The following is a 27,132-nucleotide window of genomic DNA, read 5'->3' as shown; positions in this document are numbered from 1 at the left end:
CATTTTAGGTCAATATTACCATCACTGATAAGAGCTGTGATGGCATGACGATAACTACAATTTGAAAGACCTTACTGTTCCAGGAACTCGGAGGAGTGACTAATTCAATCCTCATTACAACCTTGTAAAGTGGAAATTATAACCATTTCTATGTTTCTTGGGCTGCGGTGGTAAAGAGCCCGAGTTTCAGAGTGGTGAAGTGATTTCCTAAGGCCAGATGACTATTTATTGTTGGTGCTAGAATTTAAGACTGGCCTTGTCAGATTCAGATTCACTGTCTCAACCCACCATGATCTATCCTACCAGTACTTGTTCTAATACCCCAGGTTAATGGGGTACAGGGGAATCTGTACCAGACAACCTGAGTTATTTTTAGAAAGAAATCTCATTACAGACACAGATAAAATCAGCAGCTGTTTATTGGTAAGATTGGGGGTCTATGGTCTCTTTGAAAGCCTCTTTTGAAATTCAAATTGTTATGTGTCAGGGGAGATGGAGCAGTGTGGGAAATGACTGACTGAACCACCAACAGATTTAAAACAATATTTTCAGGTATTGTGTAGGACCCTGGAAAATAAGGCAAACCAGCAAATAAGAAAAGCATGTTCAGATTCCATGTTATTTAATGAGGTGCCAAAGCAAAGCAGAAGATTTTGTTATTTTGTTTCCACAGGGTGGGTGCAGGGCCAAAGCCGGGTAGTTCCTTTTGAGAAAGACCTGTCTTAGTGGACTAAAAAAAAAACAAACAAGCACTATTTTCCATAAGTCAGTTTCTCTTAGTGACCAGGTGTAGCATAAACAACATTTATGTCAACAGAATGATCTATTTAGCACTTAGTGGGAAAGTAGAGTGGGCCTTATCAATCCCTTTTACAACTGAAGAAACTGGCTCAAGATTCTGTTTTCTTTAGAGCTCAGGGGCAAATAAAAAGGAGGGCCCCTGAGGGCAACAAGTTACAGAAAGCTGAGGACACTTCATTCCTTTCTGTTTGGATTGCTTCCAGCATACAGGCAGATCTCATGATTCGGAATAAAAGGAATTCACGGATGTGTGTTTGTGTGTGTGTGCAGAAGGAGAGTGTATAGTTAATCTTAAAGACCTCTTTCTAGACACAAGTTGTTACTACTGGGACAGACCAGCGTTTGACATTTACATCTGGCTCCAAATCATTCTTATTTTGCCCATCGTGTAGATGAAACAGCAAGATATGAATATTTTTTTCAGTTCACATTGTTGGGAGGGAGAAAGGGGTGACCAGAGAGAATAAACGATGCTCCTTTGTTCCGTCTGGCCACTAATGATAAAGAGATGTTTTAAGAGTCTTCCTTTACCAGAGACAATATAATAAACTAGGCTTTGCATGTGGAAATAGCAGACCCAGGTTTTCGAACTATCCAATGCTCTCTGCAGGTGCAGTGAGGATGGATAAAATACAGAGATGTCAGTGGGGAGGAATCTTTTTTGCTTATCAAATCACCACAAGTGATGTAGATTACCAGAACCAACCAGTGGCCGTATAATTACATTTTCTGCTTCTAACAGTGGCAGTTCCTTCAGAATAAACTTATTATAGAGATAATGATTCCCATCATTGCCAGTTGATCAGAAAAACAACTCTAAATCTTTTATCTCTGGAAGGCCAATTTTAAAATGAGAAGAAACAATACAGCTGTAGTTTGTCTTTGATGGGACTGAAGGCTCAAATCAATCATAGGCCCGGCTAGATGTCAAGTATTTGAGAGCTTAAGTCATGTTTAAGGAGGCTATACAAGAATCATGTGCTATGGTTCTTGCACATAAGAAGCTTATAATCAAGAAGAGGAGATAAGTCTCAGATGTTTGTAATATTGAAGAAACAGACAGGTGGTGTCAGGAAATACAATCAGAGTTAGCTGCTAAGAGTCTGTCCTTTGCCACTAACAAGTATATTATGGTGCATAGTGTATAGGCTCCAGAGTCAGACACCAGTGGGTTTGCATTCCATGGAGGCCATTTCTTAACTGTGGTTCTTTGTATAAATTACTTAACCCCGTGAAGGTCAATTTCATCATGTATAAAATAAGGATAATATCAGTTAATATTTAGAACTTTTGTGAGGATGACTTTAGGTAATGCAGGAAATGTTTAGGTTGTCATTTTGGATGACTGATGTTGAAACTTAATTCAAGATTACAACTTAGACACACATAAGAAAATTGTAAATAATATAGATTTCCCTTAGAAAATATTTCAAAACTCTATATTGAATAGTTAGGATAGGAAAACGAAAAGAAAAAAGGAAGTACGTTAAAGGTTTTCAGTTGATGGAAAAAACATCAACACAATCCAGAGTGTTGTCAACAGAACCAGTTATATCTCAACGGGCATAACGGAAAATGGTTTGCACTTACTCTTAAAGCGCCTGTTTTAATGTGATACCTGACAATACGTCACCCTAACTACTGAATCAGAAGCAGATAGACATGGAAGCATAATCCATCCTCGTCTTCCAAATTATCGGCTAACAAACAAGGAATGGTTGATATGTCTATATTGCAGACTGCATAATTCAAGATGGCATTAAAAAGCGTTGCCTAATTTCATGTACACGGAGAGTAAAGTCTGCTGACAAATTTGTGCGTTTCAACCTGCTAAACACTTCTCTGCTGAGGTTTTTCATCACTCATTTCCCTTAGAACACAGTTAATCTGGAGGCCTGTCGATGCTCTTTTCCCCAGCTCCTAACAGACATTAAATCTGTCAGGGAGAAACATACTAAATGTGACTCAGTGTTCAAACTGTGGCAGTCTGAGGTTCTGAGTCACAGTGGTACTGAAGGGGGTATTTTATGCTAGAGGCCCTCATAGCTGTATAATCCCCATGACCCTCTGTTAAAAACGGGTGAGATGACATTTGTAGTTCCTGCTCCTATTTAAAAACCCATTCTCTAAAACAGCCAAGCGACACAAACTGCAGGCCACATAGACAAAGACACAGGTACACTACATTCCTTTCTCACCTCACCTTTCTGTGAGTGAAATAAAAGAACTTATAATCATGTGATTGTGCATCTCCAGGACAAGGGTGAGGGTAGTCATTCTGACAGCTACAAAGAGTGTCCTGAGAAATTGCTGGAAATTGGTTTAAAAACTATCATCCAAGAAACAAGGCAAAGATATGTTTGTTCCCAGAGTTGGCAGCTTCCATCTGGGGGACCTAAGACCACCAAAGTGCTCAAGTTTAGGACAGTTTTCTTCTAATACCCTCTGTGGTCTGGCTAAGGTCATAAAAGTTCCTTGAACAATAATATTTTATCAAACTGAATTATCAATATTTTGTTTTCCATCTATCTTATGCCCCAAACAGTGGCTAGACAGCAAACACTGATCAAGGAAAAAACGGTTTTGCTTTCTGTGAAATATACTTGACTAAGAGTTCCTAGTATGGTACTTACTAAAAAAATGGGTTCTCTATAAAAGGGTCCCCCTCTGTCCGAATGTAGGCCACCCTGTTTCCTTCCTTCCTGAGATGTCCCTACAGAGATGTGCCTACTGAGAGCAATGAAAAGGTGTTAATTATGTCCAAGGAGAACTGGACCTGAAGATTTTCTGAGTCACTGATAGAAACTTCCTTTCTCAGCAGGAGTCAAGGTTCAGAAAACACCTTTATCCTCTGCTTAATAATCAGTTAAACTTCCACCCCCAATAGGAAGGAAACATTATAGCCTTAGAAAAGCTGGGGGGATCCTGGCTTACTTTCTATAAACCTGTGTGTATGTAGAATGAGTGGCACCTGGAGCTATCATTACTCCTTAGGTTCTCCTTCTCCATTAATGTGCTCAATCAGACTGAGTGTAGTGTGTGAACATTGATAAAGAAAAACCTCACTAAAATGGAGCTGGGAGGCCAGAAGGGGGAGCTTTCTTGCACAGACCACTGGACATTAATACAGACCCCCCACAGGAAGAGATGCCCCTGTACCTCCAGCAGAAAGTGACATTACTTCACTACCGCCAGCAGGAGGAAGAATGATTTTTCTCCTTGGCTGGAAACAGCTCACCCAATGAGAGACTGTCACATCCAGCCAATGAAAAGCCACTATTCTTAAAATTCCCAGTTTTCTCCAATGGACTTGTTTATAAGAGCCTTCCCAATTTCCCCTTCTCCTCTATAAAAGAGTTTCCTCTCCTTTGCTCTACCAGACTTGCATGTGGTTCACCATAGCTGCATGTCCTGAATTGCAATTCTTTGCTTCTCCAGAATAAACTCATTTTGCTGGTGAAAATAACTGGCTACTTTATTATTTTAGGTTAACAAATACACGGACTGGATCATGCTGGCTTATTTACCAGCTCTATCATACAGGACAAGCTAGTTAGCCTCTCTGAGGTGCAGTGTTTTTGTGTTTTCCTTTATTTTTTAAGTGAAATGAGGATCAACATATTTGCTGTACAAGGTTGAGGTGAGGATTGAAAGCTGGCACATACTATATGCATAAAAATGATAACTGGTAATACTTTGACTTAAAATACTGTGAATGAGTAATTTTATGTGTCAAGTTCACTGGGCTATAGGGCACCAAAATATTTGATTAAATATTATTTCTGGGTGTGTCTGTGAGGGTTTTCTGGGACGAGATTAGTATCTGAATCACACATTGAGTTAAGCAGATTGCCCTTCCCAACCTGGGTGGGGCTCATTCAATCTACTGAACACCTAAATAAGAATAAAAGTTTGGATTAAGAATTTAGGGTTTTTCCTTTATCTTTATATAGGTACCCCTGAGGTGAAACATGGGTTTTCTCCTGCCCTTGAAGTGGACACCATAGGTTCTCCTGGGTCTGGACTTCTCAGCCTCCATAATCATGTGAACCAATTTTGTATAATAAATCTCTATATGCATATATAAATATACATGTATCAAAAACAAGACCTGTATATATGCCGTCGACAAGAGACCCACTTCAGACCTAGGGACACATACAGACTGAAAGTGAGGGGATGGGAAAATATATTCCATGCAAATGGAAATCAAAAGAAAGCTGGAGTAGCAATTCCCATATCAGACAAAATAGACTTTAAAACAAAGACTATTACAAAAGGCAAAGAGGGACACTACATAATGATCAAGGGATCAATCCAACAAGAAGATATAACAATTGTAAATATTTATGCACCCAACATAGGAGCACCTCAATACATAAGGCAAATACTAACAGCCATAAAAGAGGAAATTGACAGTAACACAATCATAGTAGGGGACTTTAACACCCCACTTTCACCAATGGAAAGATCATCCAAAATGAAAATAAATAAGGAAACACAAGCTTTAAATGATACATTAAACAAGATGGACTTCACTGATATTTATAGGACATTCCATCCAAAAACAACACTATACACATTCTTCTCAAGTGCTCATGGAATATTCTCTAGGATAGATCATATCTTGGGTCAGAAATCAAGGCTTGGTAAATTTAAGAAAACTAAAATCGTATCAAGTATCTTTTCTGACCACAATGCTATGAGACTAGATATCAATTACAGGAAAAAATCTGTAACAAATACAAACACATAGAGGCTAAAACAACACACTACTTAATAACCAAGAGATCACTGAAGAAATCAAAGAGGAAATCAAAAAATACGTAGGAACAAATGACAATGAAAACACAACGACCCAAAACCTATGGGATGCAGCAAACACAGTTCTAAGAGGGAAGTTTATAACAATACAATCATACCTTAAGAAAGAAGACACATCTCAAATAAACAACCTAACCCTACACCTAAAGCAATTAGAGAAAGAAGAACAAAAAAACTCCAAAGTTAGCAGAAGGAAAGAAATCATAAAGATCAGATTGGAAATAAAAGAAAAAGAAGTGAAGTTGCTTGATTTTATTGATCTTTGCTATCATTACATAGCAAAGATCAATAAAACTAAAAGCTTATTCTTTCAGAAGATAAACAAAATTGATAAACTATTAGCCAGACTTATCAAGAAAAAAAGGGAGAAGACTCAAATCAATAGAATTAGAAATGAAAAAGGAGAAGTAACAACTGAAACTGCAGAAATACCAAGGATCATGGGAGATTACTACAAGCAACTGTATGCCAATAAAATGGAAAACCTGGAAGAAATGGACTAATTCTTAGAAATGCATGACCTTCCAAGACTGAACCAGGAAGAAAGAGAAAATATGAACAGACCAATCACAAGCACTGAAATTGAAACTATGATTAAAAATCTTCCAACAAACAGAAGCCCAGGACCACATGGCTTCACAGAAGAATTCTATCAAACATTTAGAGAACAGCTAACACCTATCCTTCTCAAACTCTTCCAAAATACAGCAGAGGGAGGAACACTCACAAACTTATTCTACGAGGCCAGCATCACTCTGATACCAAGACCAGACAAAGATGTCACAAAGAAAGAAAACTACAGGCTAATATCCCTGATGAACATAGATGCAAAAATCCTCAACAAAATAGTAGCAAACAGAATCCAACAGCACATTAAAAGGATCATACACTATGATAAAGTGGGGTTAATCCCAGGAATGCAAGGATTCTTCAATATACACAAGTCAATCAACGTGATACACAATATTAACAAATTGAAGGAGAAAACCCATATGATCATTGCAATAGATGCAGAGAAAGCTTTTGACAAAATTCAACCCCATTTATGATAAAAACCCTCCAGAAAGTAGGCACAGAGGGAACTTTCCTCAACATAATAAAGGCCGTATATGACAAACCCACAGCCAAAATCGTCCTCAATGGTGAAAAACTGAAAGCATTTCCACTAAGATCAGGAACAAGACAAGTTTGTTCACTCTCAGCACAGTTACTCAACATAGTTTTGGAAGTTTTAGCCACAGCAATCAGAGAAGAAAAAGAAATAAAAGGAATCCAAACTGGAAAAGAAGAAGTAAAGCTGTCACTGTTTGTAGATGACATGATACTATACATAGAGAATCCTAAAGATGCTAGCAGAAAACTACTAGAGCTAATCAATGCATTTGGTAAAGTAGCAGGATAAAAACTTAATGCACAGAAAAATCTTGCATTCCTATACACTAATGATGAAAAATCTGAAAGAGAAATTAAGAAAATACCCCATTTACCACTGAAACAAAAAGAATAAAATACCTAGGAATAAACCTACCTAAGGAGACAAAAGACCTGTATGCAGAAAATTATGACACTGATGAAAGAAATTAAAGATGATACAAATAGATGGAGAGACATACCATGTTCTTGGATTGGAAGAATCAACATTGTGAAAATGACTCTACTACCCAAAGCAATCTACAGGTTCAATGCAATCCCTATGAAACTATCACTGGCATTTTTCACAGAACTAGAACCAAAAGTTTCACAATTTGTATGGAAACACAAAAGACCCCGAATAGCCAAAGCAATCTTGAGAAAGAAAAATGGAGCTGGAGGAATCAGGCTCCTGGACTTCAGACTATACTACAAAGCTACAGTAACCAAGACAGTATGGTACTGGCACAGAAACAGAAATATCGATCAATGGAACAGGATAGAAAGCCCAGATGACAAACCCACACACATATGGTCACCTTATCTTTGATAAAGGAGGCAAGAATGTACAGTGGAGAAAAGAGAGCCTCTTCAATGAGTGGTGCTGGGAAAACTGGACAGCTACATGTAGAAGAATGAAATTAGAACACTGCCTAACACCATACACAAAAATAAACTCAACATGGATTAAATACCTAAATGTAAGGCCAGACACCATCAAACTCTTAGAGGAAAACATAGGCAGAACACTCTGTGGCATAAATCACAGCAAGTTCCTTTTTGGCCCACCTCCAAGAGAAATGGAAATAAAAACAAAAATAAACAAATGGGCTCCAATGAAACTTAAAAGCTTTTGCTCAGCAAAGAAAACCATAAACAAGACCAAAAGACAACCCTCAGAATGGGAGAAAATATTTGCAAATGAAGTAACTGACAAAGGATTAATCTCCAAAATATACAAGCAGCTCATGCAGCTCAATATTAAAAAAACAAACAACCTGATCCAAAAATGGGCAGAAGACCTAAATAGACATTTCTCCAAAGAAGATATACAGATTGCCAACAAACACATGAAAGGATGCTCAACATCACTAATCATTAGAGAAATGCAAATCAAAACTACAGTGAGATATCATCTCACACTGGTCAGAATGGCCATCATCAAAAAATCTACAAACAATAAATGCTGGAGAGGGTGTAAAGCAAAGGGAACCCTCTTGCACTGTTGGTGGGAATGTAAATAGATACAGCCACTACGTAGAACAGTATGGACGTTCCTCAAAAAACTTAAAATAGAATTACCATACAACCCAGCAATCCCACTACTGGGCACATACCCTAAGAAAACCATAATTCAAAAAGACTCATGTACCAAAATGTTCATTGCAGCTCTATTTACAATAGCCAGGACATGGAAGCAACCTAAGTGTCCATCAACAGATGAATGGATAAAGAAGATGTGGCACATAAAATGGAATATTACTCAGCCATAAAAAGGAACAAAACTGAGTTATTTGTAGTGAGGTGGATGGACCTAGAGACTGTCATACAGACTGAAGTAAGTCAGAAGGAGAAAAACAAATACCGTATGCTAACACATATATATGGAATCTAAAAAAAAAAAATGTCATGAAGAACCTAGGGGTAAGACAGGATTAAAGAAACAGACTTACTAGAGAATGGACTGGAGTATACGGGGAGGGGGAAGGGTAAGCTGTGACAAAGTGAGAGAGTGGCATGGACATATATACACTACTAAACGTAAAATAGATAGCTAGTGGGAAGCAGCCACATAGCACAGGGAGATCAGCTCGGTGCTTTGTGACCACCTAGAGGGGTGGGATAGGGCGGGTGGGAGGGAGGGAGACACAAGAGGGAAGAGATATGGGGACATGTGTAGGTATATAACTGATTCACTTTGTTATAAAGCAGAAGCTAGCACACCATTGTAAAGCAATTATACTCCAATAAAGATGTTAAAAAATAATTTAAAAAATAAAATGTATGTTGGAAAGGGAAAACAAAATAAATAAATAAATATATATATATATATATATATATATATGTATGTATGTCTGTGTGTGTGTCTTTTATTGGTTTTGTTTCTCTGGGAAACTCTAATACAAATGTTATCACTTGAAATGCATCTCTTTAAGGTCATTTCCTCTCACTTCAGAGTCTTAGTTTTAAATCCAAATATCCCTGAGTATGTGCTATTAGTAAGTTACCAATTGTTCATTGTAAATCATTATAATAGATTGTTAGACAAATGTTCCCGGAAACTGGGACACCACGGCTAAGAAGTCAGCGGAACAGGTTACTCTGTTTTATACTCCAAATAACATTCTGGCGTGTCCTATGACAAACTGCTAAATGTTGCAAAATTTCGCAAGTCTCAGAATTTTCCTATTTCTTAAGAGGGAAAAAATCCATGTGATTACTGCTACTTCATTATCATAAATTTATGTTAAAATAAAAATGTCACTCACAACATATTGCAAATCAACTATACTTCAATAACATATATATCTCAAGCTTATAGTATGCTAGCAAGAAAGAAAACTCAGTATTATAAACTGAACAGAAGAAAAGAAGTCTCAAAAACTGAGACACTAGTCCTATCATTCTGGAAAGAAAAAAGATAGAAAAAGAAAGATGAATAGACAAATCGGGCGATTATCTTTTAGCTTTGGTTATCAAGACAATTTGAGTGTGCCGAGGTTTCCCAAATCGCCCATCAAAAACCAATAAGAATAAACAAAACAAAATAACCCACTAATTATAACATTTTCCCAGACTGGAGTTTCAAAAGATTTTAGTTGAATGTGAAAGAGCCTATGGCTATGAGTACATGCTGTGAATCAACTGCTTCATTTTGAGCACCAGACTGAGCACTGCCTGTGCACGTAAATCATCTTTTAGCCTTTAAGCCTCAGTTTCCTCATCTGTGAAATGTGAATAAAAATTACCGTAAGAACTGCGTAGGTTTATATGACAAGTAAATAAGAAAATGCAAGTGAATTTATCCAAAACTTGATGTATGATTAGTGATCAATAAATGGTAACTCAAATAATCAGCATTAGCATTTAATCCCTCAAAAGACATGTTGAACGCAGTTTTACAGTAAAGAGTGGTCAAAATACCAGCAGTCAGAGCAACCAGATTCTAGTTTACCATCATTATTCCAGATGAGTTAACTTGCAGCTGAGATTTGGGCAAAATTGCTCAGATTCTTAAAGAAAAAAAAAAAATGTTTAAGCTTTCTCAGAAGCACTGAGCTTCTATGAAACTAGAAGCGAAGGGAAAAGGAACATAGCCAGAAATAAAGGCCTCTCAAGGGAGAAACTGCCCAAGAAGAAGCCCCTCTCGTAGTAAAAGAATAATCAGGGGAAAATTAAACTCCTCAGTAGTAGAAGACACGGATTCTGGCATTCCTGAACACAAAGAGCCTATCTAGGTCATTGGCCCTTGTCTCCCCAGGAGGAGAGCCAAGTGCTTCATGAATATACAAAGCACCAGACCCAACAGAGCAGCAGGCTGCATGCTTTTCGTAAGCACTGATTTTGCTCATACAAGCAAAAACATATACCTAGAACGAACATAAGTACACACAACATCCACTGGGATTAGAATATGGGCTTGAATAAACTCTCAGAATCCCCAAAGTATGGAAGACACTCTAAAAACTCTAATGCTTCTAACCCTTACAACTGTCATCTTGCAGAAGCTCTTTCTTAGGTATTTCACGTTCTCTATTAACTTAATTAATTCAATTTACACAGTGGAGGATTACTGGATCCAAATTAGGACCAAAGGAAAAGCATTAGACTTAAAGGTAAAGCGGGTTGCTTTTCTCTGTATTATTAAAGTAGCTAATCTCCAAACATGACCTATCAAGGAACCATATTTTCCAATACCTACGGCATAGTGTAATTCCCTTCACTTGAAATTTGGCCAGCCCTATAACTTTCTTTTGTCCAATAATACATGGCAAAAGAGGTACCTTGTGGATTCCAAGGCTAGGTCATAAGATTATTTTCAGCTGGTGTCCTGGTTTTTTGAACTGTTCCTTCTATAGCTTCTAGGAAAGAAGTATGAATACCCTGAGATCATCGTGCTTTGAGGGAGCCCAGGCTAGTCACACAGAGATGCTGTGTGGAGAAAGAGAGATGGGCAACCAGAAGGCAACTGTTCTACCCACTCCAAATGAGGCACCAGGTACGTGAGTGAACATGCTGTATTGGTCTTCATCTCACAAGAGTCTTTAGATAATTCAAGCTGTAGCTGGTACATTTGACACCCTAAGCATGAACTGCACCACTGATCCTAGGTAACTCACAGTTGATAAATTACATCTTCCTGCCTAAGTTTCCTATTTAGTAAGCTGAATATAATGCTAGTACCTACTCATAGAGTTATTTGGAAGATAAGTTATTATTAAAAATAAATACTACCTTTAAAGGAAAGAAGAAACACAGAAAGTAAAATAATATATATAAAAGACTCTGAAACCATTTCTTTTCTTACAAGTCATAAAACAAATTAGAATAAATCCTTCTTTTAAATTTATTTATTTTATTTATGGCTACGTTGGGTCTTCGTTACTGCCCGCGGGCTTTCTCTAGTTGTGGCAAGCGGGGGCTACTCTTTGTTGCGGTGCGCGGGCTTCTCTTTGTGGTGGCTTCTCTTGTTGCAGAGCATGGGCTCTAGGCACGTGGGCTTCAGTATTTGTGGCTCATGGGCTCAGTAGCTGTGGCTCACAGGCTCTAGAGCACAGGCTCAGTAGTTGTGGGCATGGGCTTAGTTGCTCCACGGCATGAGGGATCTTCCCAGACCAGGGATCGAACCCATGTCCCCTGCATTGGCAGGCGGATTCTTAAACACTATGCCACCAGGGAAGTCCCAGAATAAATCCTTCTTCTGGTTAATATTTAATATTTACTAAAGGAGCTACTTTTGTTCTCTCAACTTAATTGAAAACATCAAAAGCAAGAAAATTATAAATATGAAGAAAACTCCAGTAGCCACCTTCTAGTAACCTATGCTCCAGAGACGATGAGTGGAGTGAGTCCTTTTTTGTACTGTGTGTGTATGCATTCACATGTGTTTGTGTACATATGTTTAAAGAAAACTAACTTTCCCAGAGAGGAGAGTACAGAGAATTTTGGAGAACTAGAAGCTGAATGTTTTTGTCTGTGCAGAGCAATTAAAGACATAATTATGCAGGGTTTTGTAGGGAAAGGTGTGGTTACAGCAACAGAGAATCATGAAAGTTAAATGACTATCATTGGCCAGTATGAGTGCACATTTCCTTAGATCTATAAGGGCGAACACTTCAGCCCCCAGCCTGGGTCTGTTATTGCTTCTCACTGGCTATAGGCAGTTTTATAGGTAACTCCTCTCACTATTTTGTGCCTAGGTTGTGGCATAATGGAACAATCACTTAGTTTTAAAGACAGCTCTTCTCACTGTTTGGAGTCTAAGATGTAGTGTATGGAATGACCACACTTTGTCACCCATTAATTTAAAACAATAGGTATGTTCTTAGCTTCACATTAATTTAAAACAATAGATGCCTTCTTGACTTAACTTTGGTAGAACACAGCAGCTACCTGCTGCAGAATACATAAGGCAGGTATATAATTTACTGTGTTTATCAGGATACTTTTGAAAATAACACAGGATACTGTTAATAATTTTTCCAGAAGAGGAATTCCAGTAATTTGGACTGTTCTCTGTAAAGGGTATCTTAAGGCTACCTTAAGGATAAGATATACAGCAGAAGCAGGGAATGAATTTGGTTAGGGCTTCTCTTGACAGGAATCCATATAGGAAGGAAACAGACATGTCCTTTCCGTTGGTTAAACATCTTCTTGTGTAATATAAAAAAGAGAATAAAAGTACATTTCTCAATATGTCACCACCAAGGCCAGAGATATCTGACAAAAGTCTTTCCAGCAATCTCTATGTATAAAAGTATTAAACTCACATGATAAAGGAAACTAAAGTGAAACAAAATTGTTCTTCCACCACAAGAGCAATGAGCTCCAATTCCCAGACTCTCCAATCCTCTACAATATGGTACATGCTAGTCTGATATGACACAAGTCTACCACCAAGATAACTTGGATGAAACAGAATGTAGGTCTTTAGCTGCAATAGGGTAGACAGCTTTGGTTGTTAGACTGAAGAAACATTGAAGATAGCCCCTATGTCCCCAACTATTGCCCTTATGATGCTACTGTGGGGTCTGCACTTTTTACTTTCAGCTGCCGATATGAGGAATGGCCACTGTTAAAATTCACTGGTGTTCCTTGTAGAGAGTGGTGTCCTGTGGTGAAAGACAGCTCGGCAAGGAGACAGAAGTCCTAAGCACCCGTCCCAGGCTTGCAACGGCAATCCAATTAACACCACCTTTTTGAGCTTCAGGGCTTTGCCCTCCTTAGAAATTTGGTATAAAGATAAATGAGAAGTAATGTGTGGGAAAAACAAACAAACAAAAACATTGGCATCAGTAAATATAAGATATGGTTAGAATAGTGCCCAAATTTGTCAAAGTATATTTTGGGCCTTGGCCTAAATAAGTGCACAGAAGTAAATTGGTCATATTTCTTTGACTTTGGCCAAATTACTTAATCTCCCTGAGATTCAATTTCTGTATCTTTAAAGTGGAGACAATAATAGAACCTATTCTTAGTATTACTGTTAGAATTAGGAGACAGCCTATAGAGTTTAGCATCCCTTTTGGCTTACCAAAATCAGTCAATAAATGTCAGGAAAATAAAAGTAAGTTTTCATGATGAGAAGAGGTCTTAGGCAGTGCAGGCTTGGGTTATGTCCTGAGCATAGCAGTTCTAAATGGGGTTTGATAATGGGGGGTCAGGGGCAGTCCTAGAATGGCACGATAGCTACTCAGAACAGAAATGGACAGAAAAAGAAGCTTCCCTAATGTCAGATGTTTAACTAAACCAGACCTACCAACTTCAATTATACAAAGGTTTAATGTCATGCTAAGCATTGTGTGAGATTTATGAAAAATATCAGAGTAGCATGGTGATAGACAATGTGGGCTTTGGATAATCTTCCATGAACATGCTGTGTGACCACAGCAAGTCACTTAACCTTTCTGAACCTGTTTCTTCATCTGCCAGGAGGAGAGAAAGACCACATTTGTATGTGATATGTTTCCCACAAGGCCTGTTACCAGGACTAAGTACTTAATTAATGGTAACTACTCTTATTAGTACATTTATTGATAATTCCCTACCTTCATGGAGTTGTCATTACAGATGGAGGGACAGATGGGTAGGAATGCTAATCTACATGAGATGATGAGCCTAGAAGACAGGAAATGATGAAGCTCCAAGATTGTTCATTCGTTCCATCAATCAATACTTACTGAACATCTACTCTATATTAGGTAGTGTGCTAACAGCTGGGAATGGTGTGATAAATTTAACTATCTACACTGTCTGTTTCGTGGAACTTACATTCAAGTTGTGCTGATGAATCTAGGGTTCCCTAATCCTTATCACAGCTGAAACCTTATGATTTTTCATACCAACACACGTACACAAGAGACAACTTCTTTGATGAGGATGCTTATTATACTTTCCTCTCCTACCTCGGTACCCTTTGTGAAAGCACAGTGGAGAGAGAACCTCTGACACGGCACGCAAGTACACATTGAGCTCGGGGCATTGACTAGTGGTGCCTTGGCTATTTCCTTCTGCCAAGAGAGCTGGAAACTAGAAGTGGTCCCCGATAACAGGCACTGAGCATATCCCCGTGTATCCCATGGTCAAAGCCTCACTGGAACACACATTATACTTGAGGAGAACATTGAGCATTGCTTTATAATAAAGAGCAAGAATTAGACAAATTCTCCTAAAGAAAATTAAAAGGATTAGTGATGTTAAGTTAGTCCAAGTATGCATGGATCAGCACGCCCCTCAGTTCTTTCTTCAGAGCTTTTATGAGAGCTATGAGTCAGAGTCCAACCACATGTACAACTCAGGTTCAGCTTAATATAGTCTGCTTGTTAGCATTTCCTGTATTTAAAGTTTGACTACATAATATATGGCTTAAAAATTAGAAAAATATGTACAAAAATCTTTAACATTATACAGGGAAAGGACTCATCATCTCCCTTCTTTTCTCACTCAGTTTCTACCCTCCTCTTTGTAGATACCCCCTTTTATTAGTTTCTTAGGTGTTTCCTTCTAATTTTATACAAATGGAAGCAAATTAAGTTATTGCTACCTCTTTTAAATAAAGATTACATACAATGCACATTATTCTGCATTTTTTAGTTACATATTTTTCACAGGATTTTATGTTCATGGAAACCTTCTTCATTTATTTTATTATTTATTTGCTATTAAAGCAAATAAATTAACCTTGATTAATTTAACCAGTCCTCTATTAATGGACACTTGATTTATTCTAACTTGATAGCCATTATAAGCAATGCTGCCATGAAAGTCTTTGTATACATGTCATTTCACACAGTGTACGTAAATCTATAAGATGAATTCCCAGGAATGGAATTGTTAGGACAAATCTCAGCTGCATGTCTAATTTTGAAGAAAAAACAATTACGGAAAATCTGAAAAAAAGCATTTTTTTAAAAGTATCCATGAAAGGTTAATCTGGATTGAGGGCACTAGGCAACATGTGCTATCTCAATTTTTTTTTAATTGGAGCATAGTTGCTTTACAATGGTGTGTTAGTTTCTGCTGTACAACGAAGTGAATCAGCTCTATGTATACCTATATCCCCTCCCTCTTGGACCTCCCTCCCACCACTCCCCATCCCACCCATCTAGTTTCAAGGGAAATAAAATAATGTCTTCTTTCTAAGGTCTTTCCCCCAACTCAGGTATGGAGCTATATTTTTTCTTGTCAATTAGGGTCTCCTGTTACCAGTTTAATTTACCCAGAACATCACACTTCCCTGTGTTACTGAACAACTGAACTCGAGTCCATTCACCAGATGCACAGCAAAGCCAATCTACTGACATCCTGATGTGGTGAAGGAAAATAGAGCGCTTATTTGCAGGGCACCAAGCAAGGAGTTTGGGTCTTCTGAGCATTAGCTGACAACTCTCCTTGCTTGGTTCTCTCCAAATAAACACTATACTTTTCTTCACCACAACCTGTTGTCAGTAGATTGACTTTGTACCTGTTGGGTGATCAGAGCTGAGTTTGGTTTGATAACACCTGCTTACACACCTTTGAGGCATGGCAACTGGCCATAGTTCGAATTTCAGGTCATTTACTAATGACTATAATGGCTATTTCCATGGCTTTTCTGTACAAATTCACACTTTGTGCTCATCTACACTCAGGATTGCAATATTATGTCTCTGTTCCTCTTATACTATTTACCTCCAATGTCCCTTTCAAAATCTGTCACTAAAATTGTGCTTTTCCTTCAAGGTCCTGCTCACATGCTGCCTCCTTGACGAAGAGGTCCTTGATCTTGTTTTACTTTTTACTCCCAAATCTTACAAGGAACCCTATCAATTCCATTCATTTGGTCCTCACCGCTGTTTTGCATGGTTTTACATCTATATGTTCTCTCTCCCTCCAGACTACAAGGTTTCTTGGAGTAGAAGCCATGTCTTATGGCTTTCTGACTCCTCCATCAAACTAGCAAAAAAGCCTTTCACATAATTAGTGCTTATAAATGTTTGTGGTGACTCTCATCAGGTCCCTAAAGCCCTTAGCTGTGATTTCCCTGCTCTTTGCTCCAAGGAACTGTGACAGCAGCTCTTTTCATGGTAATTTCCTGTGACTGTATCTGTTGATTTGACTCAATCGTACTTCCTATAGCCTTTCAAAAAACTCAGTCTCCTCCAAAGGAAGACAGTTCCATTATAATTTCTCCTTGTAGAAAGCGCCTCACAGGAGAGCCTAGTGAGATTCCTGTAGTGGGTATTGTGCTGTACACTTTACATAACATCTAAGGAGGACACTTTGTGTCACAAGCGTCAGAAACCTGAAATCACATTAGCTTTAGCAAATGTGGAATGGGAGTGCAATAACTTCTACATAAGATAATTTCTGAAGTAGAATTCTAGCTTCAGGCATGATGCATAGGCTCAAAGGATATCATCAGATTCTTGATGCACTTTTTTTCTCTAGCTTCTGCTTTCCTTCCTGTGGCTTTACACAGGTGGAGTCTCTTTGCATTATAGTTTCAGTGACTCAAGACTCAGGACCTTCTTCTTTGCAAATTCAGCAGAAAGAGCAGGCTTCTCTTTCACAGTATCTCCAGAATGTGCCAATTTGGATCAAAAATTATTTCCAAATGATCATTGTGGACAGAAAGTTGAGAATATTCCTGAATCAAGTCACAATGACATGTAACTAGAGAGATAATTCCTTGAAAAGAAAATCAACCTACATTTACCAGAAGTGGGAATGGATATTGTGCAGGCCAAAACCAGAAGTCACCACAATTCATAAATGTCCTTTTCTGGGAAGCAAGTCTATGGCTATAGCTTTCATCAGATTTTCATTGTGATCTACTTTTCTTTAAAATGGTTAAGAAGTGATATAAACCAGTGGTCCTGTGAAAACTCTTAAAAATAGATGTGATTAATGGGAATACTGAAATTGAAATAAAAATTTTCAGATTCTTGTCCACAATTCACTGAGGGGTTTCAACGTCCGTATATACTAAAATTAGTACATCAACAATTTAAGTAGGCCAAAAAACCAACTACACTCCTATACTCAAAGCTCTTTTGTAATTTTTTTTTTTTAATTCAATGCCTGCCTCACATAAGCTCTATGAGAATAGAGACCATGTCATTCTTATTCAAGTATTTGGTCATTTCCTGGTGACATGCAGTAAGTTCTTAATAAATATTTGAAAAATGGATTATAATTGACATTATATGAATAGGGCTATAAACAAAAAGGAAATAAAATCAAAATTTTATTGATCTTAATTCCTTGGGCTTTAATTAATAACAAAGCAGACCATGTACTGAATAGGCGATAAACGTATATTGACTTTGCTGTGTGTTGGGTGAGCAGACCTGAATTTGGTCAGTAACACCTGCTTAGACATCTTTGAGGCAACTCCACTGGCCATAGTTTGAAACTCAGGTCATTTACTAATGATTCTAATGGTTATTTCCATGGCTCCTCTGTACATATCTACACTTTGTACTAGTCTACACTCAGGCCTGTGATCTTCTGTTAGAAAATCTGAATTATGACCTCAGCTCTCCTTTTAATGAATGGTATTATCTCAAATAATTACTAACTTTGCTGAACCCCAATTTTCTCTTTTGGAAAATATGGACGATGATGGATGATACCTAAGGTGCTTTTCAAACTAAAATTGGTGATTTAGGTATGAGGTCTACCAAAGTATCTCCCTTGAAACACGATAACTTGATCAAAATTTAAGTATAAAATGATTGCTCTAAAGGTTTGGAACATGCATATGAAGCCTGACTCTTCAGACCATCCATTTCAACATTTTCCCATTTTCTTTCCCTTCCTTCTTTCATGCATTCAGGGTTATTGAGCACTTGTTCTCTATATGCCAATCCCAAGAGTTCTAAAATTTAATTAGGGTCTTCTACATCCCTTCCTTGAATTAGTCATCTTACATTCATCCAATAATATTCACCATTTGATATTATTAAAATATAGCTATCAGTAAACTACCATTAATATACTGCATAGAATGGTTATGAGATTTTCTTTTTTGATCTTAAATACACAGTCCATGATACATGATATAAATGACAGGAAACTAATTTGCTGTGTATCTTTATCTTAAGAGTAGAGCTTGGTGAAAATATGATAGCAAAACTCACATTGGAGAGGGGTATTCCTCCACTGATCTCTCCTTCCCTGTTCTTTTATTCTTCCATGAATGATTGATTTGGTTATATTTACTTTCCCAAAAGACTTCCTTGCCTTCAACCATTCATCAATACCATCCTTGCCAAACTGACTTTTTGAAGTATACCACCTGAAAATCAGTCTCTTTTTCTCCCTATATCTATTATATCTATCTATAACTATCTAACTCTGTCCTTTCAAATTTGCAAACTCTGCAGCTCTCACACCAGCTTGTTCACTGGTATAAGATCATTAATGAAACAATATTCGAATAAAAGGTTCTCAGGAATAAACACAATAAAAGCAAGAAAACAGATGACTGCTGAAACTGATTTTTCATATCGGATTATTCCAATATGGCGTTTTAAAAATTTACCTTAAGTAAGGGAAAGGTGATAACTATAATATAATTTCATTTCTTAAATTTTTTCTATTTTAAAATCATTATATTTGTATTTCAGGTACTCCTTCAATATTTTTCTCATATACTACTAATATTCAATCCAGTGTTAACTTTAGTACTGCACAGTTACCTTTACGGACACCCACCACTGTTAAAAACCACATGATAATTTATTGACTGTACAAAATACAGCGTTGAAAAGCCTGCTCTGCTCCTGTTCTTAAAAATGGTAGTTACATATGCAAAAATTAATTTGCCTAATATCTTAAATGCTCAACAAAATAATACTTAATAGTTAATAATTAATCTTATAGACCTGGCTTCAAATCTCACAGCTGCCATTTTATAATAGCAAAACTTTGGACAAGGCTGTCTCTGTATACCTCTGTATATACCTCTGTATAACTGAGGTAAAAATAATATCTGTAACCTAAGGCTATGGTGAGGGTAGCATGAGACAGGACTTGCAATATATAAATTGTAAAGGGAAAAATAAAAAAACTTTTCTCATTTGCCTATGGCATGATTATCTATTTATATCTGATGGAATCTATATAAAAACTAATAAAATTATTGTTAGAGGATGAATTATGTTTTCCCCCAAATTCAGATTTTGAAACCTTAACCCTTAGTACCTTAAATGTGACTGTATTTATAAACAGGGTCTTTAAAGAGGTGGTTTAGGTAAAAAGTATGGGCCCTTAGTATGGACCATAATCAATCTGACTGGTGTCCTTATTAGAAGAGGGGATTTGGATGCGCAAAGAGATACTAGAGATCTAGGTCCAGAGAGAGAAGGTGGCCATCTACAAGCCAAGGGAGAAGTACCAGAAGACACTAATCCTGCCAAAACCGTATCTTGGAGTTTTACCTTTCAGAACTATGAGAAAATAAATTTATGTTAGTTAAGTCACTCAGTCACTAGCATTTTGTTGTTGTAGTTCTAGTTAACTAACACACCTATGAGATGATTTTAGCATGCAAGGCCAATATACAAAAATAAGGTGTATTCTACACATAAGAAAGTAACAGCAAGGCTGAAGGGCTGACCCTTGCTGATAGCTAACTTTTAGCAACGTAAGTCCAAAGGTATGGGAAACAGAAGAGTTTCTGACATGTTCCAAAATTCAGAGAGATGTATTTCAGAAATGTCAAGAAGAAAGTCTTTCTCTAATGTAGATGCATGGAACTACTATGGTTCTGTGTTATGGGTCCATTTACTACAAGAAGCCTGATTATGGCTGATGACATACGGGGAAAATTCATCTTTGCAGAAGTCTATGGCAAGATCAGTGTACATAGGATGTCAAGGGCCTTGCCAAGTAGGCCAGGATTCAGAAACTCAGTCTGGGAAACTGAGTCCAGTGCAAAGATGCCAACAGGGAAATGCACAGTCTTATGAGCAGAACCAGGGGGGCAATAAGATAAGGTTAAAAAAGCTGTCAAATTATGAATACATTTATATCCAGACCACACAAAAGACACAATGACACACAGACTCTGTGAACTGGCACACTAGAAGTGCTAATTAAATTCCAGCTGCTCAGAAAAATCTCAGGAATTAGTTAGGGCCAGTCATAAGTTAGGAAACCTCATTCATTTCAATCAAAAGGGGCTGAGTGAAGTAGGAGCTGATTTGGTCTTTTTGACAAAGCATATTATATAGGTGGAGCTACCCTCTGTCCCTCCTGAGGGATGCTGTGATTTAATTCTCCCACTAACTCTAAACCATAGACACCATTACGGTCTATACTGTATGAGAAAACTGAAAAACAGATAAGTTAAGTAAACTATCTAAGATCATACAACTAAGATAATGACAGAACCATGATTCAAAGCTGAACTGCTACATTCTAGAGCCTATACATTTAGCCAGTATATTTTATTGACCTCTCTCCTTGTCAGCATACCTTTGGTTGGGGACAGGGAAACACTCCGTGCTCACCAGCTCTAAGGGTACAGCCAACCGTCTACCCGTTATTTCAAATCAGGCAAGTTTTTCTCTCAAAATCCAAAAAGTCCTTCGAGTTTTGTACATAGTAAGTACTGTCTTTTCCTTTTGTACACTAGAGTGTTTCACTGATGGACTAGACATAATATTTTCTCAGGTACTGAAGTTCAGAGACCAAAGGAAAAAGCGAAACTCTTGTCTTTAGCACATGTGTTTAGTATTTTCTCCCCATCCCATAGCAGAAAAGAGGCATGGGTGGGTGGAAAAGTGGGAAGAAGTGAAAATATCAACCATTTTGAAACCAACAGTAATTTATAAAATTATATTACATTGAATTTATTGTGTCTACTTTGTAATACACCGCCAACTTTTCAACTATTGCAATCGGTGCAATGGTATTGTAATATTGTGATGAGCTGTACGTTTCACACAATATATGATTCCCAGGTACAGAAAAGTTTAATTTTATTAAGGATTTTGTATATTTCAAATCAGAGTTTGATAAATTATTTAATGAAAGCTAGATATGAATCCAGCACCTCCTGCATGCAAAGCAAATTTGCTTCAAGTAAATGTATTTTTGGCAATGACTTGTGCCTGCACAATTTATCAACATAAGGTGAAATGGCACTAAACCAGCATGGTATCAGGCTTGCTTTGCATTGGGTCCTTCTGTGACAGACTGAGAGTAGAGTGGCAGAAAAGATAATTCATTTCCATGAGGAAGGTAGGGAAATAATTGGGTTTGGGTTTTTGTTAAATTGTCAGCATGTCTCAAACAACAGAGAATAAAGCAAAAGCACTAAAGAAACATAAAATTTACTTGACTCTACAATCATGGAAATTATCTTTGATTGCTGAAGAAAGAATATATTTCATTAGAGCTAACTGAGCTTATTATACTGTAACACAAAACGTTTCCTTACTTGATAAACTTTAAAAGCCCACAGTCAGTTTAGAGGGTACCACCACTGTAGCATTAACCAGGGTTAAAAAAAATCCTCATCTGGGGTTTGGAATGATAGGAACTACTACAACTCAAAAGTTTGCAGTTATTTACCTGAGCAACACAATTAAAGAATCACCAGGAATTGATGATGGACTAGATATGGGGAGAAAGAGGTAACAAAGATTATTAAGCATGGCTTCTAAGTTGCTCAACATGATAAAGATTCAGAACACTGAATTTTTAACACTGGAAACAAACTGGTTTGGGGGAATTTAGACCGAGATTGTAGTTCCTGATTTGTTGCGACTGAGGTGCTTTTTAAACATCCAATTGCATAAGCTAAATTGGAAGTGGAATGTACCAAAGCAAAGCTCATAAGGGAGATAAGCTGAAAATAAAATCCTCAGAGCTCCCTGTGCTTGAGATCACTTGAGGGTATATATAGACAGGCACGTATAGATATGAAATGGTTTTGTTTGTTTTCTTTTGCATGTTTCTAATCACTAATTTTTCCATGTGCTTACTGGCTATGTTTACAACTATTTTGAAGAAATGTCTATTCAAATCCTTTGTCCAGTTTTTAAACTGGGTTGTCTTTTTGTGCATTTATTTTTTTACACAATCTGGATGCTACTCCTCTAATACATGCATGTCTCTCATTCTGTGACTTGTCTTTCACTTTCTTGAGGATGTACTCTGGAGAACAAAAGATTTTATTTCTGATGAAATTCAGTTTATTTTTTTTCTCTGGTTGCTTTTGCTTTGGGTATCATATCTAAGAATCTCTTGGCAAATCCAAGGTTACAAATATTTCTATCTATATTTTCCTCTAAGAGTTGTACAGTTTTAATGCTTACATTTAGGTCTTTGATTCCTTTTGAGTTAATTTTGGTATTTGGGGTGAGGGAAGGGTCAGACTTTATTTTATGTGACTATCTACTTGTTTCAATACTATTTATTGAAAAGACTTTTTTTCTCATTGAATTGTCTTAGCAATCTTCTCAAATATCAATTGATGATAAAGTACGGGTTTATTTCTGGCCAGTCTGTCAGTCTGTCTGCTCATCTATCTATCTATCCATCCATCCATCTATAATCTCTTTAGTTTTATAGTAAATTTTGAAATCTAAAACTGTGAGTCTATTATCTTTGTTATTCCTTTTTAAGATTGTCTTGACTTTTAAGAGTCACTTGAATTTTCATATAAATTTTAGAGTCACCTTATCAATTTTTACTAAAAATGGAGCTCGGATTTTGATAAAGATTTTGCTGAATCTGTAGATCAATCTGGGGAGTATTGTTATCTTGATTATATTTTATTCCAAACAAATAAGTGAAATGATATTCCATGCTAATGAAGTTTAATTTTTTTCAATTATTTCAATTTTCAGAAATTAGAAATTATACTTCTTTTGGTTAAATTTACTTCTAAGTTTTATTATATTAAAAATTTAATGGAATTGTTTTATAAATTTCATTTGAGCTTGCTCATTGCTAGAGGGCAGAAATACAATTGATTTTTATATATTGATCATTTATCATATAACTTTGCTAAGCTTTTTATTACCTTCAACAGATTTTGTGAGGGATTACTTATTATAGTCTGTATGCAAGATCATATCTTCTGGAGATATGTTCTTCCTTTCTAGTCTGGATGTTATTTACTTTACTTGCCTAATTTTCTTATTTAGAAGTTACAGTACAATGTTGAATATAGGTCATGAGTGGACACACTTTTCTTGCTTTTCATAAGGGGAAAGTTTTCATGCTATCACCATTAAGTATAATGTTATCTCTGGGTTTTTCATAGATGCAATTTATTTATTTATTTGTAACATTTTATTTACCGCACTATACCAAAATATTATAATCTCACCAATATACAAAATTGAGATATTTTACATTCTTTCTTTGTACAGCTTCAAAATCTGATGTGTATTTTATACAGATACCTCATCTCGATTTGGACTAGCCACATTTTGAGGGCTAAATACCCACATGAACCTAATGATAAGGAAACACACTGTCCTGCACATTTCCATTGTCTAGCACATCTGCTTGTAGACAAACATTGTGAATGACTGCCACTCTCCAAATTCTATATTCTATCATTATAGATTTGGATATACTACCAGGACTTATACAGTAACAAAACTTAAACAATGTAAGACCAGTACTGTCTGATTCTAGATAAATGGCAATGAAAATGGCTGCCATGGACACAGATGTAATTTAGCAGTTTGAGGTTTCCCTTATTATTGCTAGAGTGTTGATTTTTTTTTCAAATCATGAAATGTCGCCTTTTCTTCCCCAAATATTTTTAATACATCTACTGTAATGATCAGTTTGTGTTCTTTTTCTAATAAAATGCTATATTATAGTAATTTTGTATGTTGAACCAACCTTACATTCCTGAAATAAATGTTACTCAGTCACTTTATGTAATCTTTTTTATATGTTGCTGGATTCAATTTACTAATATTTTGTGGAGAAATTTTGCTTATATTTTCATGAGGGATATTGGTCTCCAGTTTTCTTGCCATATCATTTTGTGGTTTACTATCAAAGTAATACTGGCCTCATACAAGAACTGAGAAATCTTCTCTTCTATTTTTGGAAGGGATTTGGGAAGAACTGCTGTCAACTCTTCTTTAAACATTTGGTAAAATTCACCAGTAAAGCCATCTGGTATGGAGGTTTTCTTTGTGGGTAGTTTTTGATTACTAACTCATTCACTTTATTGTTATAATTCTTCAGATGTTTTACTTCTTGAGTCAACTGTGGTACATTGTGTCTTTTTAAGAATTTAAGGAATCTAAGTCATCTAATTCCATGACATAAAAGTATAGTACTCCCCATTTTTATTTCTGTAAGGTCAGTATTACAGATCCTATTCCACTCGATTTTAATAACTGAAGCCCTCTTTCTCTCTTTTTTTTTTGCTCAGTATAGTTAATGGTTTGCCAATAGTCAATTTTTTCAAAGAATCAACATTTTCTTTATTGTTTTCTATTCTTTATTCTGTATTTTATAATTATTATTTCCTACTTCCGTTTGCTTTAGGTTTACTTTTTTCTTCCTTTACTACCGTAATGAGATCAAAGTTTAGATTACTGACTTGATTTTTAATTGAAGTATTATTTACTCAAAATATTGTATTAGTTTCAGGTGTACAACAAAATAATTTGATATGTTTACAGATTATACTTCATGAAAAGTTATTATAAAATATTGATTATATTCCCTGTGCTGTACATTACATCAGGGAAATGAAAATCAAAACCACAAAGAGATATCACCTCCCATCTGTCAGAATGGCTATAGTCAAAAAGACAGGAAATAACAAGGGTTGGCGAGGATGTGGAAAAGTGAAAACTCTCATGCACTGTTGGTAAGAATGTAAATAGGTACAGCCATTATGAGAAATAATACGGAGGGCTCCTCTAAAAATTACAAAAAAGAACTACCATAAAATCCAGCAATCTCACTCCTGGATATTTATCTGAAGAAAACAAAAACACTACTTCAAAAAGACACATGTACTCCAACGTTCACAGCAGCATTATTTACAATAGCCAAGAATATGGAAGCAACGTAAGTGCCCAATAAAGGACGAATGGTTAAAGAAATTGTGAGATACACACATACACACATATGCACAATGGAATATTAACCATGAAAAAGAATCTAATTTTGCCATTTGGGACAACATGGATGGACCCAGAGCGTATTATGCTTAATGAAATAAGTCATATTTTTTTAATATAAGCATTTACAACTTTAAATTTCCCTCTAAGTACTGCTTTCACTAAATATCCTTAGTTTTGATAAGTTTTTTTCATTTATCTCAAAGCATTTTTAAATTTCTCTTGTGAGTTTTAATCAATTCATTATTTATATGTATCTATATAATGTTTCATTTTCACACATTCGTGAGATCCCTAAGTTTCCTTCTATTATTAATTTCTAATGTCATTTCATTGTGTTAAAATTTATTGTGGCTTCTTTTATGGCATAAACTATGGTCTATCCTGGACAATATTCTATGTGCACTTAAGAAGAATGTATTGGGTAGCATGCTGTTGTTGGGTAGCATGTTATACAGACGTTTATTAGGTCAAGTTGGTTTGCAGAGCTGTTTAGGTGTCCTTTTTCCTTGCTGATCTTCTCTCTAGTTGTTCTGAAAAATACTTTCCAGATTTTCTGATTTTGCTTTTACTTTAAACCAGTTTCTCCTAGGCTGATACTTCCAAAATGGCCTGATATCCTTTACAATTACCAAGGATTATACCGTTGATATTATTATGAAAGGAGAGGATTATGGTATTGTGATATTAACAATAAATAATATTGATATCAGCTGCTTTTTAAGCATACCTTACCATGCGCCAGTCCTTAAGATAAGAGCTTTCTTATGACAATGAAGAATCCAAGAGAAAATGTTAAACACTGAAATCAGGCTTTTCATGGCCCATGATGCCTATAACCACAAATATGCCTTTTAAAAATAACCCTAAAAGCCTTACACAGGAGTTGGAGCAATAATTATTAAAAATTAAATTTCCTTGTATGACAGGAAGTTGAGGTGAATACAGAGTTAGTATCACAACATCTGCAATTAAACAACGTCAGCTTATTATCAATACAAAAACACATAACAGGCACAGAAGATGGCTCCTCTTCCCTTAATTTCTCTAATAAACCCAACTTAATGCTTTTCACATGCAGTATAGGAGACAGATTATAGTTTGCAATGATGATTGCCTACAGCTCAAGAGGGAAAATAAGTTTTTGGCATTTAAAATTGCGCATAGCCTTTCCAACAAAAGATATATCTAATTTCAACTTATGAGTTAAATGATCCAAAGTATATTTATAAGAGAGTTGACAATTTTTGCCTTTATTTTTTAGTAAATATTTTAT

This window comes from Aethalodelphis obliquidens, unplaced genomic scaffold (genome assembly GCF_003676395.1).
Source record: "Aethalodelphis obliquidens isolate GAN/ISIS:26980383/991018 unplaced genomic scaffold, ASM367639v1 scaffold11, whole genome shotgun sequence".
Lineage (NCBI taxonomy): Eukaryota > Metazoa > Chordata > Mammalia > Artiodactyla > Delphinidae > Aethalodelphis > Aethalodelphis obliquidens.
This window is presented reverse-complemented; position numbering follows the sequence as displayed.